Consider the following 19,440-nt stretch of genomic DNA (forward strand, 5'->3'; position numbering starts at 1 on the left):
CTGAAGTAGAGTTCACCCTAGTCTCTACTTTGAAGAGTCCTTTGTCTAGGATCTCTTTTTTAGCCTTTGGGGGAACAGGCGGCATGCTGCGGCCGCCTGCGAGAAGAGGCGGATCCCTGTTCCACTTGTTAAAACGTTTGTTCAGCTCTGTGTCTGAACTCTCGATAATAAGGAAGGTGTTCCGCCAATCCTTCCATTTGTTTGCCTTACCTCTCGTCATGAGGTAACCCCTATGGCTTGTTAGTTGATACCAGCCGGTACCTCCCGACTTAGGGGTCCGGCTGAGATAGTTCATGTGGGCGAAAGCCTCAAAACTTGGCTCCACCCCGTTCAGTTCGCACCCGGCCACATAGCCGAGTACGTTTACCCAAGAGTTGGGGGCTAACTGCCATAACCCCAGATCATACCCATCTAAAATCCGCTGAACAGTCGGATGTAATGGGAAGCGCAGTCCAGCTTTGATGGCCGCCACATAGCAGCCAAAGCAGCCGTCACCATAGCTGGTACCAGCCGGCCAGACGACAGTATCTTCTGGATCCGGCACAAACAGTAAATACTCCGGGCCCATTTTGTGGTTAGCAATAAAGCTCGCCACGTTGTCTCGCATGGTTGCAATCCGGCCCCGGGGCACCCTGCAGTAGTAGGGGGCGTTTTCCTCTCTGTAAGAGGCGGACGGCTCTGCCCAATTATCCCCCTTCTCCACTGCATGAGAACTTCTCGCCTCTTGTAGGCGGCTATGTTTTTCTTCTGAGCCAGAAGAACTATGGTCAGAAGAGCTGGATTCGGACTCGTCCCCTGACGAGTCCGAAGAGGACGACTCCTCCCCTCTCCTAGAGGGGCCCGCCTCCTCTCCCTTAGAAGGAGCAGAAGGAAAATTAGACATGTCCACGGTTAGATGAGAAGGGAACACCTTGGTCCCTCTCTCAGAACTGTCAGCTTGACAGTCGCCTCGTTCTACATCTGGCGCCTGGTCAGATGTTTCGCTAAGGAGCACCCTTTGGGAGGAGCCGTCTGAGTTTGATATCATAGCAGTCTTTTTTGTTCTGGCCATCACGTTCTGCATAGACACAGATTCAGTCGGACTTTGTATAAAGGGCAAAGATGGGTCCAGAAAAGGGCAGGCGGCACTCCTAGTCCTAGATTCAGCCGTCCCCGGTGACCGGCTGATCACTAACTTAGGGCGTGTCGTGTGCTTCCATGGTGCCATTTCAAAAAATAAAAAGAAAATTAAGAGTAAGAGAACTGAGTTACCTGAACGGGTGACGGTTGATGAAGTCCTGGAAGTTCGGGTCAGTCGGCTTGTCAGAACAGGCGGTAGGCAGAAAAAGTCCGAAAATGTCAGAGCAAGTTCAGGGGTCCGAATGTTCTCGCAAAAGTTCTCAAATGTGAAAATGACCGAAGTCAGCACTTCCTTTTATAGGCAAAATGAGAAGGCGAAGGGTCGCTTCCGAATTCAAATTTGGGCGGGAAAATCTCTCGGCCGTCTGCAAGGTGACACCTGTAACGGGCCGTCGCCTGTCACCGTGCGACACCTGTCACAGGCGACACGTGACCAGTCGCGTGCCACCTGTGAGGGGCAAATGATTAAGGGATTTTTATCCACCAATCACCGTCTGACAAGTGGACCAACCAGGTTCCGCCACGTGTCCTTCACGAAGGCCAACAGGAGCTTGCCACGTGTCAGTCACAGATACGTCCTCCACGGACCACTTAAGACACGCCACGTGTCCACCCATGCTAAGTGGGACAACCGGCCATCAAGGCCCAATTCAGTCTAGAGGCCCGATCAGCCCTAGGTTTACCTTAAACCTAGAGAGTTGCACGCTTCCCAAGGCTATAAATACTCGATTAATCCTCATTAATCAAAGGACCAAATAATTAAGAGATCAAGCAGAGAAGAACAGACTTATTAACGACCGGCTAATCTCGCTAACAACGCAGATTACCAACACTAAGCACTCTCACCTAGAGAGATCTGATTACTTTAATTTCTGTATTGATTACTCCTTAATCAGGTACTAACTTGACCGTTGGAGGCGGAGCTCTCAGGAGTCTCCGTTATTTTGCAGGTACAGGCGTCCGGTTCCAGTCTCGGAATTGTAACTCTCCCGCAGGACATCAGAAAACCCCGAAACACTTAGGATTTTATATGTTAATGTAATTATTTTTAGACCGATTACAATAATTTATATACGAATTTGGAGTACATTATTTTCAAGTTTTCTGCATTTGATACTTGTAATTTTCCAACAATTTTATACATTGTAATTTAAATTTTAAAAATCAAATTAAATTTTTTTAATTTTTTTTATTTAAAATGAGACCAAAGAGACCCATTATACCTAAAAAGCGGTCTCAACTTCCTCTAACAAAGACTACCTAATTTAGATAGGCGGTCTTAGTTTTTAGAAAAGAGAGGCCGCTTTTCTCATAAAGGCAGTCTCAACTTTCTCAAAATTGAGACCGCTTATCTTCAAGAGGCGGTCTCAACTTTCCCATTTTAGATACCGCCTCTAACAAAGCAGTCTCTTTGCCAAAGAGATCGCTGTGCTAGAGATCGCCTCTAAGGCAGTCTCTTTGGTTAATTCAAACGGGTCTCTTTGGCCAAATTTTTAGAAGTGAATAAATCCTTAAACTCCCTCGCCTTAAGTTCAACAGCACCCTTCCCAATCACCTTAAATTTCTTCCAGCCAATATCTATCACAGTTTTTTCAAGAACATCGCTTACAATTCTTAGCCTAGTTGTCATCACTATCTTAGACCCAAACCTAGTTTCAACAACCTTAAAGAGTCTTAAAATCAAAATAACGTTCAAAAACTGTTTTGAACAAACCATGATTTTGAATAATATAATTAATTTCATCAACTTGCTTCACTAAATCTGAAATCCATTTACACTCTTTGTAATGGTTAACTTTCTCACTAGGTTCACATATAGATTTCAAAACCAAGTTTACGCAATAAACAACACAAGGTGTCCAAAAATTGTAGGATATTTTTTTTTTAATTGCACGACCATCTGCTTTATAATTTGCAGCATTATTAGTTACAATCTAAACAATATTAAATGAACCTACATCTTCAATAATTTCAGAGAACAAACCTACCATATAGTCAGCGTCTTTTGTAAGGATTTCACTTGCATCAAAAGCTTTCAAATAAATAGAGCCAGCATCTGAGGCAGCCATTATATTTATCAAAGGCTTTGATGTAAGATCTTGCCAACCGTTAGAGAAAATTGAAACTCCTTTCTTCACCTAACTGTCTCGAATTGGGTAAAGTAATTTTGCAACATGAGCTTTCAATTAAAATAGTAAAGTTGTTTTGAGTCTTCCATAAGTAGGAGGAAGAAACCCATGCAAGTGTCCATTGGCTAGCCTTTGACAAAATTTTCTGAAGTAAGGATTTCTTACAAAGTTGAAAGAGAGCATACCCATATAAAACATCATAGGACATTCTTTGTCAGCTTCTTCCCTTTTTAACACATTAAAAGATAACTCCAATGCATCTTTTCTTTTCTTTGAATGAGCTAAATCCGAACCTTCATGAAGAGAGACGTAATCCTACTTTTGTTTGATGCTTAAATTACGAGACCTTTTCTTCTGTTCAGCTTCATCATTTTCCCTCTTAATCTCGCAATATATGTCGTCTATGATTGTACAAGGTGAAATACCTTGGTAGGGAATTTTAATCAAACACTTTTTTACTTTAGAATAAGAACAACTTAGTTCTTTGTTGCAATACTTGCATCTCCTCTTCCCGTTACCACCTTCATCAGCAGACAATTTCAAAACTTTGACATCACTCCTTAGTGGTGTATCGTCAAACCCTTGATTCTTAGTTGGTCGAGGAATTAATGCTAGATACGATTATAAAATTATAAGAAAAAATTAAATTAATTAAGTCCTCAAGGAAAGTCGTGTCTAATTGGAGGAGCCAGAGGTCCCATTATGAATAAAACGGAGGAGGAAATGGTAAACATAATTGAAGACGTAGTTTGTGTAAGGAGGGTGTTCCCATTATAAGAGATTCTTCTCCTTAGATGCCCATGGCCCTTTAAAAGTCTAGGACATTACAATTGTTACGGTGTATTAGGGTTTGAATTCCTAACTATTTGGGAGACCTTGAATTAGAAATGATACTCTTATCACGCTTTTTTGTAAGAAACAAGTAAGAGTCGCCAATGAGTTTTAGGAAAACTCATAAACCTCGTTCATGCCTTTCTCCCAAGTAAAGTTCAAGGGATAATTAGCACGAATCGTAAGTTTACCATGCCCAAATTAGTCTACATAAACCAGAAATGAGTTCGGGAGCAAGGGTATCACACTACGTGAAAAAACGTAATTGGCACCGGTTCAAAACCCCTCAATGCCACCGGTTTTGAACCGGTGCCAATGTGGGGGGTCCCAATTACGAGCATGAAAAGCCACCGGTTCAAACCGGTGGCAAAAATAGTTTTTGGCACCGGTTAACCGGTGCCATAAATAGCCCAAATATTTTTTTTCCATTGTTTTTGACACCGGTTAACCGGTGCCAAAAATGCCCATTATATATATAATTTTTTTTTGTCATTTTTTACTTAACAATTAAATAAAAAAAAATCACAATTAAATATGACGATTTCAATCAATATAATCCAAATTTTACAATACATAATCAAAAAAAAAAATTACAATCAATTACAACATATAAATAAATAAAAAAATTTACATTATAAATAAAAAATTACAATATACTCGTAAATAAAAAAAATTAGAATATAAATAAAAAAACCCTACACATCTAAATCAATATTCTTGAATCTTGATTCTTCAATTTAAGATCTAAATTGATGTACCTGCACCAATTAAAAAAAAAAATTAATATAAATAAGCTTCGAAAAACAAAAAAAACTAGAAATTCAATCCAAAAAATTAAAACCCAGAAAAATAAAGCAGGAATTCAAACCCAGAAAAAAAAAACCAGAAATTCAAATGTAAGACAATCGAATTGAAACCCAGTAAAAAAATAATAAATCAGAAATCGGAAAAAAAAAAAATCAAAATGAAACCCAGGAAAAAAAAAATCAACCCAGAAAAAAATTCAACCTCGAAATCGAAATTGAAAAAAAAACACATGCAATAAACCCAGAAAATCCAACCTCGAAATCGAAATTGAAAAAAAAAAATTAACCCAGAAAAAATATAACCCCAGACATCGAAAAAAAATAAACCCAGAAAAATTGAAAAATTAAAACGAATTAAAATCCAAAATCAAACACATGCAAGAACCCATAAAATCGATTTAAATCCTGAAAATCGAAAAAAAAACACATGCAATAAACCCAGAAAATCGAAATCAGAAATCGAAATCCAAAAATCAAAATCGAAAAAAAAACACATGCAATAAACCCAGAAAATCGAAATCCGAAAATCGATTCAAATCAATTAATGAAGCCCAGAGAAAATTCGAATTAAAATCCAAAATCAAACCCAAAAAACACCCAATAAACACAAACCCAGAAAAATCGAAAAATTAAACTAAAAAATCAAACCCATCTTGATTAGATTCGTTGTTGTTCGTGGTCTTGAGTATTGGACTTGGTGGTGGTGTTGGTGGTCGTCTTCGGTGGTGTTTAGGTGAACAAGGGGGTTTTTTTTAGGGAGAGGAGAGAGGAGAGAGAAGAGAGGAGAGGAGAGGAGAGAGCAGAGAGGAGGCTAGAGGAGATCAGGAGAGAGAAGAGAGGAAGGAGGCCGAGTATGAGGGAGGGTAGGGTTTAGGGAAATATATAAGGGATTTTTTTTAAAAAAAAAGGTTTTTGGCAAAGGTTCGGTTCAAACCGGTGCCAAAAACCTCTTCTAAAAAACCCGCCTACTTTAACCCATGTTTTTGCCACCGGTTTTGAAGAACCGGTGCCATTCTAATTTTTTCACCTAGTGTCAATATAACATTCCTTTTAGAGGGGATTTGCTATCTTAGCCCTAGTACTACCTCTATTAGCTCTTCCTTTTTCACAATTTCATTACGAAACAATATATGCAACATGGTTCCTAAAAACTAAGTTAGATTATTTTATTTACAAGCGTCAATCCCGTAGGAATTATATTGCAAAAGTCGTTATTCTTATTTAATCAATATTCATAGACAAGAACAAAATAAACAATATTCGCCTTGTCTTAAGTGATAAAACAACAATTAATTATCAAATTCTAGTCTTGATTAACAAAAGAATACTATGTGAATTAATTAATTAGAAGTGTGTTTTAAGTGATCAAACAACACTATCTATTCAATTAAAGTTATTTAAAAAATAAAAGAAAAATTATTTATATAAGTGCTCATAAGGAACTTAAGCTTTCTTCTTTTATGTTAAATCTCTGTTTAATGTGTTTATTAACTTTCTTTCTTCTTTGTACCTCCAAAGACTTCAATGGATTCAATTAGGGTTGGAAAGTATTTTGGATGATAGAAGAAAATTAGTATGATAGTAAGAGAACTTGAGAGATTAGGGTTTTGAGAATGCTAGGATTTTTAATTCTGATTTTCCGGTCCTCATAATGCTGAACGAAGACTCCTATTTATAGGCGTAAGGATCTAGGTTAGGGTTTTAAAGTCGAGCCGTCAAGTGGCGTGCGTAACACTCTGAGTTGCGTTAGGTGCCGCACGCATCTCAATGAGTCGTGCGCGCCAGGCGCGCGCAACTTACTGAGTTGCGTTGGGATGCGGTTTGCCTTATGCGAAAACGCGTTTAAAAAACTTTCATAACTTTTGATTGCAAATTCGGAATTATGAGTGTAGGATATCATTGGAAAGGTATGAATGTCTAATTTCTGATTCCGTTAAAATTAGGTTAAAATATGTTATAGATCAAAAGATTTGACCGTTGTAGTGCAAGGGTGTCGGTTTTAGGGCTCGGTTTAGTGTTTTGATCATAAATTCTTCGTTTTAACTCGGATTTGGGTTTATAATATACCGTTGGAAATATCTTTGAAAGGGATATCCATATGTATAGGACATGAACGGAAATGTGATGGTAGTTTTATCTTTTTGGCTCGGTTTTCAACAACGTAAGATCCATTAGATCGAATCATTGCATTTGCCTCATTTGGGTCCATTATTAATCAAGTTTAAACATGTATGACCACATTTTAGGCCTAATAAGTAATCAAAAAGGCTCTATGATTACTTGGTCTCAAATATGAGTTTTAACGTAATTCATAATGCATTTCGTAGTCCATAAACACTTCAACTTTGATCTAACATGAAGAACGGAAATTTGTAACATCATTGCACTTACTTTCGGGATAAGAGGCCAAAAGTAGGTTTCTACAGCTATCCCCCACTTTGTTTGCGTGTTGAATAGATGATGATCAAAGTAGTCAAGGAAATTGTTGGGGTTTAGTGAGTCCGACTCACCGTGGAAACAAACCCAAAAACATGACCGCACTCGCAATAAATAAAACCATAAACATAATTAACCTAATGAAAATATTGAGATAATAATTATACCTTTGACGCGTGATTTTCCCGACCTCAATGGGCTCATACTTCGAAAGCTAGCCTCAAAATTACGATGATTTCCAACGGAAGTCCACCCAAAACTCGAACGCCGACTAGGGTCCAATTCCTTGGAGTTAGCAAGGCCCGACCTTAAACCGAGTAATTGAGTTCAATGTTTTTCACAATGGTGGTGCCTTTTTTAACTCTTGAGTTCAAAGGTTTTCACAATGGTGATGCCTTTTTCAACTCTTACCCAAGTAGCTTTCCCAATACCCCAAGTTGGGTATTTATAGAGAAATGCAAGAGTATGAAAAGCTCTCCCATCAATATGGGAAAATTTGATTTTCCCATTTTTTTTAAAGCTAAAATAAAATTAATAATCAAACTAGTAATAAATCAACAAGTGGCAAGTTACAAGGAGGAGTAGGTGAGGACCATTTAGAGGGGGGGGGGGGGACCAAACTTGCCCCCACTCTTACTCCCATAACCGACTACCTCTCCTCTTTTCCTTCCAATTAGATTCAGCCACGTGGCAGCTCACTTGAGAACCCATGGCAACCTTGTGAGCTGCCACGGTACAGTTATGGTGCCTCGGCCTAGCTCACCTTGCACCTAAAAGTGCGGGCTGTTGGCTGCCTCGGTCTAGAAAGCCACACACCAAGTGTGTGGGCTGCTAGCTGTAGAATGCTAGCCTAGCCCCGCAAATGGTGCGACCTACTAGCATCAGCCGCGCCCCTAGAACTCGGTTTTCCGATGGTAGGGGTGTTTTGGTCATTGTTGATTTATTGTTATTTTCACATTTCATATTTTTATTATTTTTTCGACTCGACTTTCGACGCTCGGTTTTGGCGCTCCAAGCTTGAATTTTCGATGTCTAAATATTAATTATTCGATCGACTTATTAATTAATTCCTAATTAATCCGTCACTTTGGCTCGTTAGTTGCTTGGGTGTGACCCGAAAGGTTCAGTCAAGATTAAGATCTATTATTAATTATGCATTAATATCACGGATCGGAAGTGGCCTCCACCCCGGCATTCCGATCACTTGACCTTACTAAAAAATTAGCTTTGTAATAATTCTGAACCCCCTATCGGGATAATACACTTGTTCAAAGGACACGATTCCTTTCAACCTCCCACCTATCCTTCCGGAAAAGTTTGCCTTTTAGTGTATAGCCCTTTTCCTATGTCATTTAATTGCTCTTCATGAACTATATGGTAATATTTATTTGTCATCCTTATTACGTTCAGAAGTGTTTCTCGGTTCCGAGTCCGACTGTCAATAAACAGATGATTTCTAAAATCCATCCGAGCACGACCATACATTTTATAGTCTCGCTCTACAAGAGGCCTTGTAAACAACAAAGACATCTTTTCTATTTTAATAGGGGGACATTTCCAGTCTTGTAATGTAGCTTCTTTTACAGAGAGGACCTAGCCGCCTGAGTGATGTCGTTATAATCCCCTATTACGGCAGGCGTTTGACAATCATCAAAGCGGATTAGTATTCAAACAAGAATGCTTACAATACTTATGGTTGAGGAAAAAGGTTCCGATAGCAATAATGAGAAGTATACTTATGACGATTTTTAATCTCTTAAAGTATTCTCATAGGTCGATCCAGTATGGTTCTAAACCAATACTTGTGTAAATGATTTATGACGATCATGTCCTTGTATCACAAGAAACGGTGCTACAATAAACACTACACATTAATCTTAAATGGTCATTAATCGTCCATCGTTTAAATGACCTCGATTAGGGATAATTTTCAATTGTAATATTCAATGTTCACTTAATAAGTGTTTCCTTACAAAGACTGGTCTTGATACCCTATTTTGAATATTCCAAGAATTGAATGGACCCAATATTTAATTCTAAACAACAATTAAATAGTCAACAGAGTGATTTAAATCGCATGAAAAATTTAAATACTCCAAAATTGAATGGTTTATCATAGTGCTTTACATTAAAATTGTCCAAAATTAATTAAAACACTAATATAAGGAAATCAAAGCCAATCTTCGATGTGCCTGATTCACATTGCCTCAACTTAATTGTTGTGATTCACTTGAGGCAAAGGTTTAGTCAGTGGATCTGCTACATTGTCATCCGTTCCAACTTTGCAAATTCTGATTTCATCTTCTGATTTCCATTCTCAAATCATGTGAAACCGCCGCTTGACATGTTTGACCTTCTGATGTTCTCTTAGCTCTTTAGCTTGAGCAATAGCTCCATTGTTGTCAAAATAGAGGTCTATTGGACCCTTGATGGAGGGTACAACACCAAGTTCACCTATTAACTTGCAAATCAAAACTGCCTCCTTAGTTGTCTCAGATTCTACCAAGTATTCGGCTTCAGTTATAGAATTTGCAGTTGTGCTTGGCTTTGCACTCTTCCAACTAAATGCTCCTCCATTTAGACAGATTATGTACCTAGACTGTGACTTGATGTCGTCTCTGTCTGTCTGGAAGCTTGTGTCGGTATAACCCTCAACAACTAATTCATCTCTACCACCATAGACCAGGAATTTATCCTTGTTCCTTTTCAGGTACTTTAGGATATTCTTGGCCGCAGTCCAATGCGCCTCTCCTGGGTCTGATAGGTATCGGCTCGTAGCGTTCAAGGCATAAAATACATCTGTCCTAGTACATATCATGGCATACGTGATCATTCTAATTAGCAAAGCATATGGAATCTGATTCATCCTTTCTCGCTCATCAGGTGTCTTTGGACACTGCTTCTTGCATAGGGTTCTGCCATGTGACATGGACATGTGACCTCTCTTGGCCCCTTCCATTTTGAAATGAGCTAGTACCTTATTAATATAAGTACTTTGACTCAATCCTATCATCCATTTTGACCTATCCATATAGATCTTCTTGCCAAGTATGTACTGAGCCTCTCCCTAGTCTTTCATTGAGAAACGTTTTTTGAGCCAAGCCTTTGCAGACTCTAATAACGGAATGTTGTTTCCAATGAGTAATATGTCATCGACATGTAAGACTAGGAAGGCAATGTCACTCCCACTGACCTTCTTGTAGACACAAGACTTAACTGGATTCTTGATAAAACCAAACATACTGATGGCTTCATCGAATCGCAGATTCCAACTTCGGCTTTTTTGCTTTAATCCATAAATGGTCTTCTTAAGCTTACAAACCTTTCTAGCGTTGTTTTGGTGATAACACTTTCAGGTTGTGTTATATACACAGTTTCTTCAAAAATACCATTTAGGAAGATGGTTTTCACGTCTATCTGCCATATTTCATAGTTGTTATATGCAACAATCGCTAGGAGGATCCGAACGGATTTAAGCATTGCGACCGGAGAAAAGGTTTCATCGTAATCAGTACCATGAACTTGTTTATAACCTTTTTCTACCAATCTAGCTTTGTAAATGAATACATTTCCATATTTATCGGTTTTTCACTTGAAAATCCACTTACATCTGATAGGTGTGTAACTTTCGGGTAAGTCAACCAAGTCCTAGACTTGATTTTCAAACATGGAATCCATTTTAGATCTCATGGCCTCTTTCCATTTAGTAGAGTCGGCGTTTTCCATCGCTTGCTTGTAGGTTGCCATTCATCTCCATCCGTGATAAGAATGTCGTGATTCTTGGTTAATACTAAACCAAGATATCTATCAGGTTGAGATCTCGGCCTCTGAGACCTACTTAGGGTAACGGATTGAGCATTTGCATTGTCGGTTCGACTTTGCATATTTTGATCACTTTGACCTTCATCAATAGATGCTGTTTGAGCATTTTGACTGTCATTCTTATTTTGATACTCATCCTCACGAACTTCGCCGAGTTTGATTTTCCTCACACTTGTCATTTTGGAAAGGTGCTCCTTCTCTAAAAATACACCATCGCGAGAAAAAAACACTTTGTTCTCCAATTTGTTGTAGAAGTAATACCCTTTGGTTTCTTTTAGGTAGCCTACAATGTAAACCTTATCAGATTGGGATAAAGTTTGTCAGAAATCAATTTCTTGACTCATGCTTGCATCCCCATATCTTTAGAAAAGACATGCTCTTTCTCCTAAGTTGGAGAATGGCTGCTTTATCATCTTGCCTAATAAACATCCTTCACAATTCTCAAAAGATTCTAAATTGAAAGAGTCAAGAACGCTTTCTTGTAGAAGCTCCTTGATGCGTTTGATGTTAATGTGGGAAAGACGATAATGCCATAAGTATGTCTGATTTGGCTCCATGGTCTTAGCTCTTTTGGTATCATAATTAACACTTTTGTCTAAACACACAAAAGTGTCATTTCCATAAATATAAACAAGGCATGAAACAAAAGTCTTGCAATAAAATTTAAAATGATGTCCAATGTCATAAGATCAAAGTATGGTGGATAAAACTCAACAAGTTTTACATTTTAGACAAAACACATGAGATTACAAGCTTTCTTTGGATAGATTATCTTCATCTTCAACTTGTGTACTCATGTCCACTTGAAAAGCGCCGCTCACTTTGTTCTTGAAATAGGAGCATCAATTGAGTCAATTTTCCGGTATCTAATACCTTAAAAATTGCTTGTATTCAAGTGTCAAGATGATACCTGAGATTGAGGCTTTTTTTCCTCTTGCTTCATCTTCCAGATACTTGCTACATTCTCTTTTATAGTGACATTGATTACTAAAATTGAAGTAGCGCATCATATCCTTCTTCTTGGACCTTTGAGCAAACATAGCCGGCTTGCAAGAATAGGTTTTCTGGAGCTCTTGGACAACTTCCTTGTAGGACACTTTGTTCCGATTGTTGGTAAGTTACATCTTAATTGCAACGTACCCCGAGTAGAGTGAGCTTAAAAGCACATGAGTCGCTTACTCATCCTCCACAGACCTACCAGTCAGTTCCAGATGGTTAAATAACCTTGTTATCTTTTACACATGGGCTTGAAGTGGTATCCCGGGTCTAAGTCTTGCACTATAGACCCTAGCCCATACTTCTTGCCTCTTTTTTCTTAGACAACCATCTTGCGGTGGCTTGATCATCATGTTAGACAGTGACCTAGTCACTAACTCTACAAGTCCATCATAGTTTCTTTGTCGCTCTTTGTGACCCTCAGATTGACCACATCTTCTGGAGCCTTGAGGAGTACATCCGGAAGGTGGTTGGAGAATTTGTTCTTCCACTGTTCCAGAATGGAGTTTGCCATGAGTTATGAGACTCTCTTGCAATCATAACTCCACTCCTTATAAGCTTCATCGCTCATAACCCCTTGTGAGTAGAATCTCGGGATTGGTGTATCTAAGATATGCTCTCGGTAGCAATTGTGGAGGGTCATACGGAGTTCTTCCTCCCATTCCTTGAAGTTCACAAAATTTAAGCTAAGATCTGGGAATATTAGATTGTTGTCGAATGTTGAAGACATGATTCTACAATTTGAAACAATTTTAATAAAATACCATTTATGATACTTAAATAAGATTGAATTTAATTCATGCATATTTCAAACTTATTTAACGTCTTATTTACACATAAAATTGTTCCTATTTTGTGAAAATAAGTCGATTCAAAGATCCAAGGAAACAAAGATTGGCTAAGCATGCTTTGGCTTGTCTTAGCATTCAATCTTCCAAGGTAAGCAACACTTTGGTAATGGCTCCAAGCCACTATTGGTTGAATAAATTGTCGCATCTAGTGCTCTCTCAACAATTACTTTGCCACGACATGTTAGGACTCCATCACTCATATCATTGAGTACAACCAAAACGAACTTGCATACCTGGTATGCCTTATGAGTCTAGGGAGTAATAGTGATGCCTCGCTTTGGTATAGCCCATCACTACTCTCAAGAGGTCGATAAGTGTTGTTTTGGAATGGCGATTTCACTCAATATTTTAGGGACCTAGGGTGTTTATGTTGGTTGATTCAAGTGAACGTAATTAATCATCACAACATTCAAAATCCTAAAAATGCATCAAACATATAATTCATATATAAATGATTATAAATATGTAAAGCATAAGCATTTTGATGCATATTGGCAACTAGCATGACCCCTTGAATTCCTCAAGTCTTCAAAAGGTCTTCTTTTGCAACTTCATGTCTTCGTCTTCCAAGAACCTCCATCTTCCAGACTTGACCGAAGTTATGCAATTACTAGTATCTACAATAAGGAATAATCTAAATATTAAAGTACAAAAATACTCAACGGTACGCAGACCAGATTTAGATTTACAAAAATATATCATTGTAGGCGTCGTTCAAAGTGCGCCTACGTTAAAGCATGTTGTGAATATGCTTGGCACTCATAGGAAGTTGAAATTGACATAATACGATTAAGGACAAGGAAAGAAGGGAGCCGCCAACAAGTTTATAAGGAGCTTGTAAACCGTTCACGGATTATTTAAGGCAACCACGAATAAGGAACAACAAAGGCAACAACGATTGACCCGTGAAGGTTACACCCCATTTATAATCCATGAGATTACTAATTTCATATGGTTTGGAACCACGAAAGGAGAACCGGGGATGATGGTACGAAGTCAGTCATGGAGTCACATTCGTCCGTATTGGCCTCTACTTGATTCTTATAGTGAAAAGTGATTCCTGCTATCTCAAAGGCATACAAACAAAATATTCAATTTGCTCCAAACTATTATTATGTTAAATTGGTTTAATATTGATGCAACACTGTACGGAATAAATTTCAAGCGTTAATCCCCTAGCTTGAACCCCACTGTGATCATACACTAAAGTACGGTGGCGTCTAAAGGGGAAGAAGATAGAGCAAAAGAGTCGCCAACAAGTTTTAGGAACTTGTAAACCGTTCACAGGGTGAAGGTTACACCCCTTAACGATCTAAGAGATCGTCAACTCCATAAGGTCTTGAACCAAATAAGGGTTCGGGGATGAAGGTACAAATCCAACCTAAAAGAGATTGAACCTGCCCTAATAATAGGTCTCTACTTTGTTCTTATCGTATTCATGTGCGCTTTCTGACTAACATGCAATCAATAGGATTAATCCTAAACCTGTTTATCTATGTTGGTTGAATTTAATGCACAAATAAAACTATTATTGGCGATCACCTGAATTATAATCAAATTAACCCTAAACAAGATTATTAATTATCTTATTAAGCGTGATTACAAGTACAAATTCCCCTTAAACATGCATAAAAGGTGTGATCAAGCAATAACAATAAATATCAAGCAACATAATAATAATCATCATAATAACAATAATCATGTTCATAAATTATAATCATAAATTAAAATAATAATATCACAATAACAATTATAATAAATATTATAATCATAAAATTATAATCCTAAATCATAATTAAAATAATCATATCAACGTTAAAATAGTAGCAAGATCCTAGGCATGATACTAACAAGATTAATAACAAATCCTAGCATGTCACTAAGCAATAAAAATCAAAGCTTTAACCCAAACATGATACTAATGATCATAAATATTAGGAAGAAAATAAAAAGCATCATACTTTAAATCATACTTAATATTAAAATTACCCTAGACATGATTCTAGGAATCAAAATAAAAATCTAAGTATGAACTCTACATCATAACATCAATAAAACATTAAAGTACTTACTTTGACACCTTGTACCTCTTTGATGTGTCTATTTTATATTGTATTTTACCCCCGTCCCTTGGTCGTAATTAGTAGTATTTTTTGGCTCTTTAGGGCCACTTTTTTTACTAATTGGTGTTTTCTAGTGTTTTCGTAGATTTGGTTGACTTTTGCAGGGATTTATGCTTTTGGAGTATTTTCCCGAGATATTTTGGAGCAATCACGAACATTGGAGAAGCACGACCAGAGTTTATAGCCTAGGGCTGGTTAGAGCCATCGAACCGGTGATTAAGGGCTCAGTATAGGTGATATCAGGGCATTTGGACCGGGTATTCAAGACCCAAAGAGGAAACCCAGATTGGCCCAAAGAATTGGAGCCCAATCAAAGTCCAAATAGTGGCCCAAATGAGCCGCCCGGCCAAAAAGGCTGGCGCCCGGAGGCGCGCCCGGTCGGGCGGGAGAAGCTTAGTCTGGCGCCCGGTGACGCGCCCGGCCGGGCGCGAGATTGCTATTAGAGACAAAAAAGGCGCGCCTGATCAGGCGGTGCCTCGCCCGATCAGGCGCGTGTTTTATTAGTTGATGTTTAACGTAGTTTTAATTTGTTTTAGCTTAGGATTTTTGTAATTATTATTTTTATTATTTATTTATTTTTTTAATGCAATGTAATGAAATGATCTTATATAAGGAAATGAATGCTCATTTTTATTAAATGAAAATATATAATGATTCTACAAAATAAATCTAAGGAGAATAAAAAGGTGCCTATGATAGACTTATTGGGGAAAGGAAAAAATAAAAAAGGAATAGAAAAAAGAGGTCATGAAATCTTGTCGTTGAAGCTTGCCTCTTGTCTTGTGTTGTTTCCTTTATCATCACTTGCTCTTCTTGTAAACTAGAGGTATGGGAAGCTTGTTATTATCAATCAAATGTTGGATATCCTCCTTTAGCTTCCAACATCTCTCAGTAGCATGACCCCTACCTTGGTGGTACTTGCAGTGTTCGTTTGGATTCCAATTAGGCAATCTTTTCTTAAGTGGGGGATCTTGTATAGGTCTAATGGGAGTAATGATTCCCTTGGAATGGAGTCGATCGAAAGCATCATCGTAGCTAATTCCAATAGGGGTAAATTCCCTTTTCAGTTGCTTTCGATTACCCATGGCTAGGATCTCACTAAGGTCGAAAGTACCAACACTATTACCAGAGTAGGTGTTTCCGGAAGAAGAAGGATAGTCGTTCTTTTTCCCTTTATAGCCACTGTTACTATTGTTACTAATCTTGGCCTTCTTGTCGTGCGGAGGACATGAAGGAGATTTGAATCAATGAAGTCTTGAAAACGATCCTTGAGGGCGAGACACTTTTCGATAGTGTGACCGCGACCTCTATGGTATCGGCAATGGGAATTTGGATCCCAATTGGGAAAACGTTTTTCAGGTGGAGGGTCTTGACCTTGATCGTGAAGACAGTCAAAAGCTTCATTGTAAGTCATTCCTATTGGTGTGTATTCTTCAATGGTCCGTTTTGCCTGTGGCTTAGGAGCATTGAGTTCTTCATTAAACCCTTGGCGAGAATTTCGTTCGATGGCCATCACCCGATTTGCTAGTCCTTCTACCACATTCAAGAGCATGGCAACGACATCTTGCAATTTTCGAACATCCTCTTTTAGACTTGACGAGTCTTCCCTGGTATTATCTAAGAAAAGACTTTCATCCTCCCCAATCATGGCCACCTCATCGAGAGAGGTTATATAAGCTGTCTCAATCATGGGCTCTCCTACAGGTGTTATAAGAAGTGATGGATCGAAGGATGCTTGGTCATCTTCGATGACTAGAATCTTGGAAGTTTCATTGTTATCTATTAGATCTTGAATAGCTTCTTGAGTATCCAACACTCCTCAGTGTCGTGACCCTTTCCTTGGTGATATTTGCAGTGCTTATTAGGGTCCCACTTAGGTGGCCTGGCTTCTGGAACTGGATCTTTGATGGGCCCTATGGGCATGACTAGTCCTTTGTGATGTAGCTTCTCGAAAGCTGTTTCATAACTCATACCAAGTGGAGTAAACACCCTTTTTGATCTTTGGATTCGTGGTTTAGAGGCGTTCGTGGCATGTACATCATTAATGGGAGAGGAAGAAGAAGGATGGTCGTTCTTCTTTCCTCTCGCACCATTATCTTTCAGAAGGTCATCTTCAATGTCAAAGCCTATATTATAGACAGACTTGAAAGTATTTAAATTGTGTTGGTACTTTAAGTGCCTTGAATACTTCTCTTGGAGAATCTTGATAAACATCCTCACAGATTCTTTTTCGGTTGGAGCCTTGACTATATTAGCGGAAGTTTCCCTCCATTTGTTGAAGAAAGAAGTGAACCCTTCGTTTTGTTTTTGTTTTAACATCTCAAGTTGTCTGTGGTCTGTTTCGTCTTGGATGTTGCACTTATATCTATCTGTGAAAGCGTTTGTTATCGACTCCCAAGAAGAGGTTTTTTCTTTCTCGAGAGAAAAGAACCATTGTTGGCAAACAGTTTTGAGAGATAGTGGGAACAGAGAGGGGAAAACATTCTCATCGACACCCTTAATGTTCATTATAGTTTCGAAAGCTCTTAAATGGAAGTAAGGGTTATCTGTTGCCTTGAATTTAGGGATGTCAGTGGTGTTGAACTTATGCGGAAGAAGTTCCTTGTCTAGCGAGACCTCTTGTGAACTCATGCACTGAAATTTATAGTCACTAGATAGCTTGCTTAAACTTTCTTGCATGAGGTTCATTCGTTGTTGCTTCAGGGATCATCGATCTTGAGTGTGAGGAGCTTCAGTGTCTCAGTCGCGGTAACCAATTGGTTCCTAAGCTCATTCACTTCTTCTTGACTTGCCATTATCTTTTTAGCCTTCCTCTTTTGACGAATTGGTTTATCAAAAAGCGAGACCTGAATAAAGAGGTTATCCTTGATTAATCACCCTTCTCTCCTTGACCAAGTACTGTGGAAAAGGAATTTGGGGATATTCATTGTTAATTATTTGACTCAAACTTTATTCATCATGCAATGGATGGAGGAAGTGAAGAAAGGTTGGAATAGAATGTGAAGGAAAATGATGTAGATGGAGGGATATGAAGAATTAGGAATAGAATGTACCCCCCAACTCAAATGATGGAAAAGACCGACTCATGCATGAACCTAAGATATGGTCATGGTGATGTACTCAAAGTGTGTGCTAAGACTAGTGAGTGTAGGTGACATGTTAAGACTCGTGTCATGGCCATGTGGCTAGACTATGTGACTAGACTCAACTAATGACTCGAAAAAGTACTATTGACAGCGAAAATTTAACCGAATTAATTAGCAAACTGGTTAATCAGACACTAGGTGATGACTCGACCAATAATCCGAACTGTCGTCAAAACGACAGAACCGGCGTCACACTCTGTAGCTTGGCGTCAGACGATAGAGTTGTCTCCAGGCGCCACACTCCACAGGGTGGCGCTACAGTCCAGATTTTGGCGCCAATACTAGAGCTTCAGTCTAGGACTGTTTTCGGTGTTATTAATAAGCTGGGGTATGCCTAAAGTCGTACTAGGTCAATTCTGATTAAAATATTAGACTTTATTGACTCAAATTAATTAATTAATTAATTAATTAGGAAAAGTTCTTTAAGTCATTAATTTATTTTAATCTCAACACAAGTCAAATAAACGGTTAAGAAAAACATAGAATATACGCACAACAAATAATGCACAATTAGTCAAGTAGGCACAATATGATGCAATGAGTTTGCAACCGAACCATGGCTCTAGTTCTTTAAAGTTCGGGATATGGTTTAGTCAATAGAGGGTCCATGGTTAATTGTCCTGATGCACCGCGCGGAAGCCTAACCGTGAAGGGTTGGCGCGTGTGGATGGGACACCGCGAGTTTAGAAAAACTTACTTCCATGGTTTGGTGAATTCAACAATCTCGGATGTACCCTTTGTTGCACAGAGCGTTCAATCAGGTAGATGGAGCATGAATTCATAGAGGGTTATGTCCATATGTAGAACACATATGGGTTTTAGAAAAGGGAGAAAAAATTCAATCAAGAAGTAGAATCGAGCAAACAATACGAAAAAACCGGTCGAAATTAGAACGCATATTTTTGGCTCGGTATTGGGGGAAGTTGGTGCCAGCAAACAGAGACTGGCGCCAATGCTGGCGTCTCGCGCTACAGTTAAAAGTCTGGCGCCAATGCTCTAGCCCCTGGCGCTACTTCCCACATGCCTCAGCAGCTTTCTGTGCTCGATAAAATTTTCCTGTTTCGCGCGGTGTTATTTTGGTCCTAGTTGTGAAAGATATTTCTCAAATTTCCTACGTGTAAAATCCTATGTTTTTAACTCATTACGGATGGTCTTTCTAATGAGATCTTTTTTATGCATAT

At 38.6% G+C, this 19,440-nt stretch overlaps 1 long non-coding RNA gene across 1 annotated transcript; it reads right to left on the minus strand.

Moving 5' to 3' along the window:
- Positions 1-4,626: 4,626 nt before the first annotated feature.
- Positions 4,627-5,890, minus strand: LOC110693332. Its single transcript, XR_002505578.1, has 2 exons — positions 5,534-5,890; positions 4,627-4,837 (listed from the first exon to the last, which is right to left on the minus strand). It is a non-coding gene; the product is annotated as an uncharacterized LOC110693332 (long non-coding RNA).
- Between the last annotated feature and the right edge of the window lie 13,550 nt (positions 5,891-19,440).

This window comes from Chenopodium quinoa, unplaced genomic scaffold (genome assembly GCF_001683475.1).
Source record: "Chenopodium quinoa cultivar QQ74 unplaced genomic scaffold, ASM168347v1, whole genome shotgun sequence".
Classification (NCBI taxonomy): domain Eukaryota; kingdom Viridiplantae; phylum Streptophyta; class Magnoliopsida; order Caryophyllales; family Amaranthaceae; genus Chenopodium; species Chenopodium quinoa.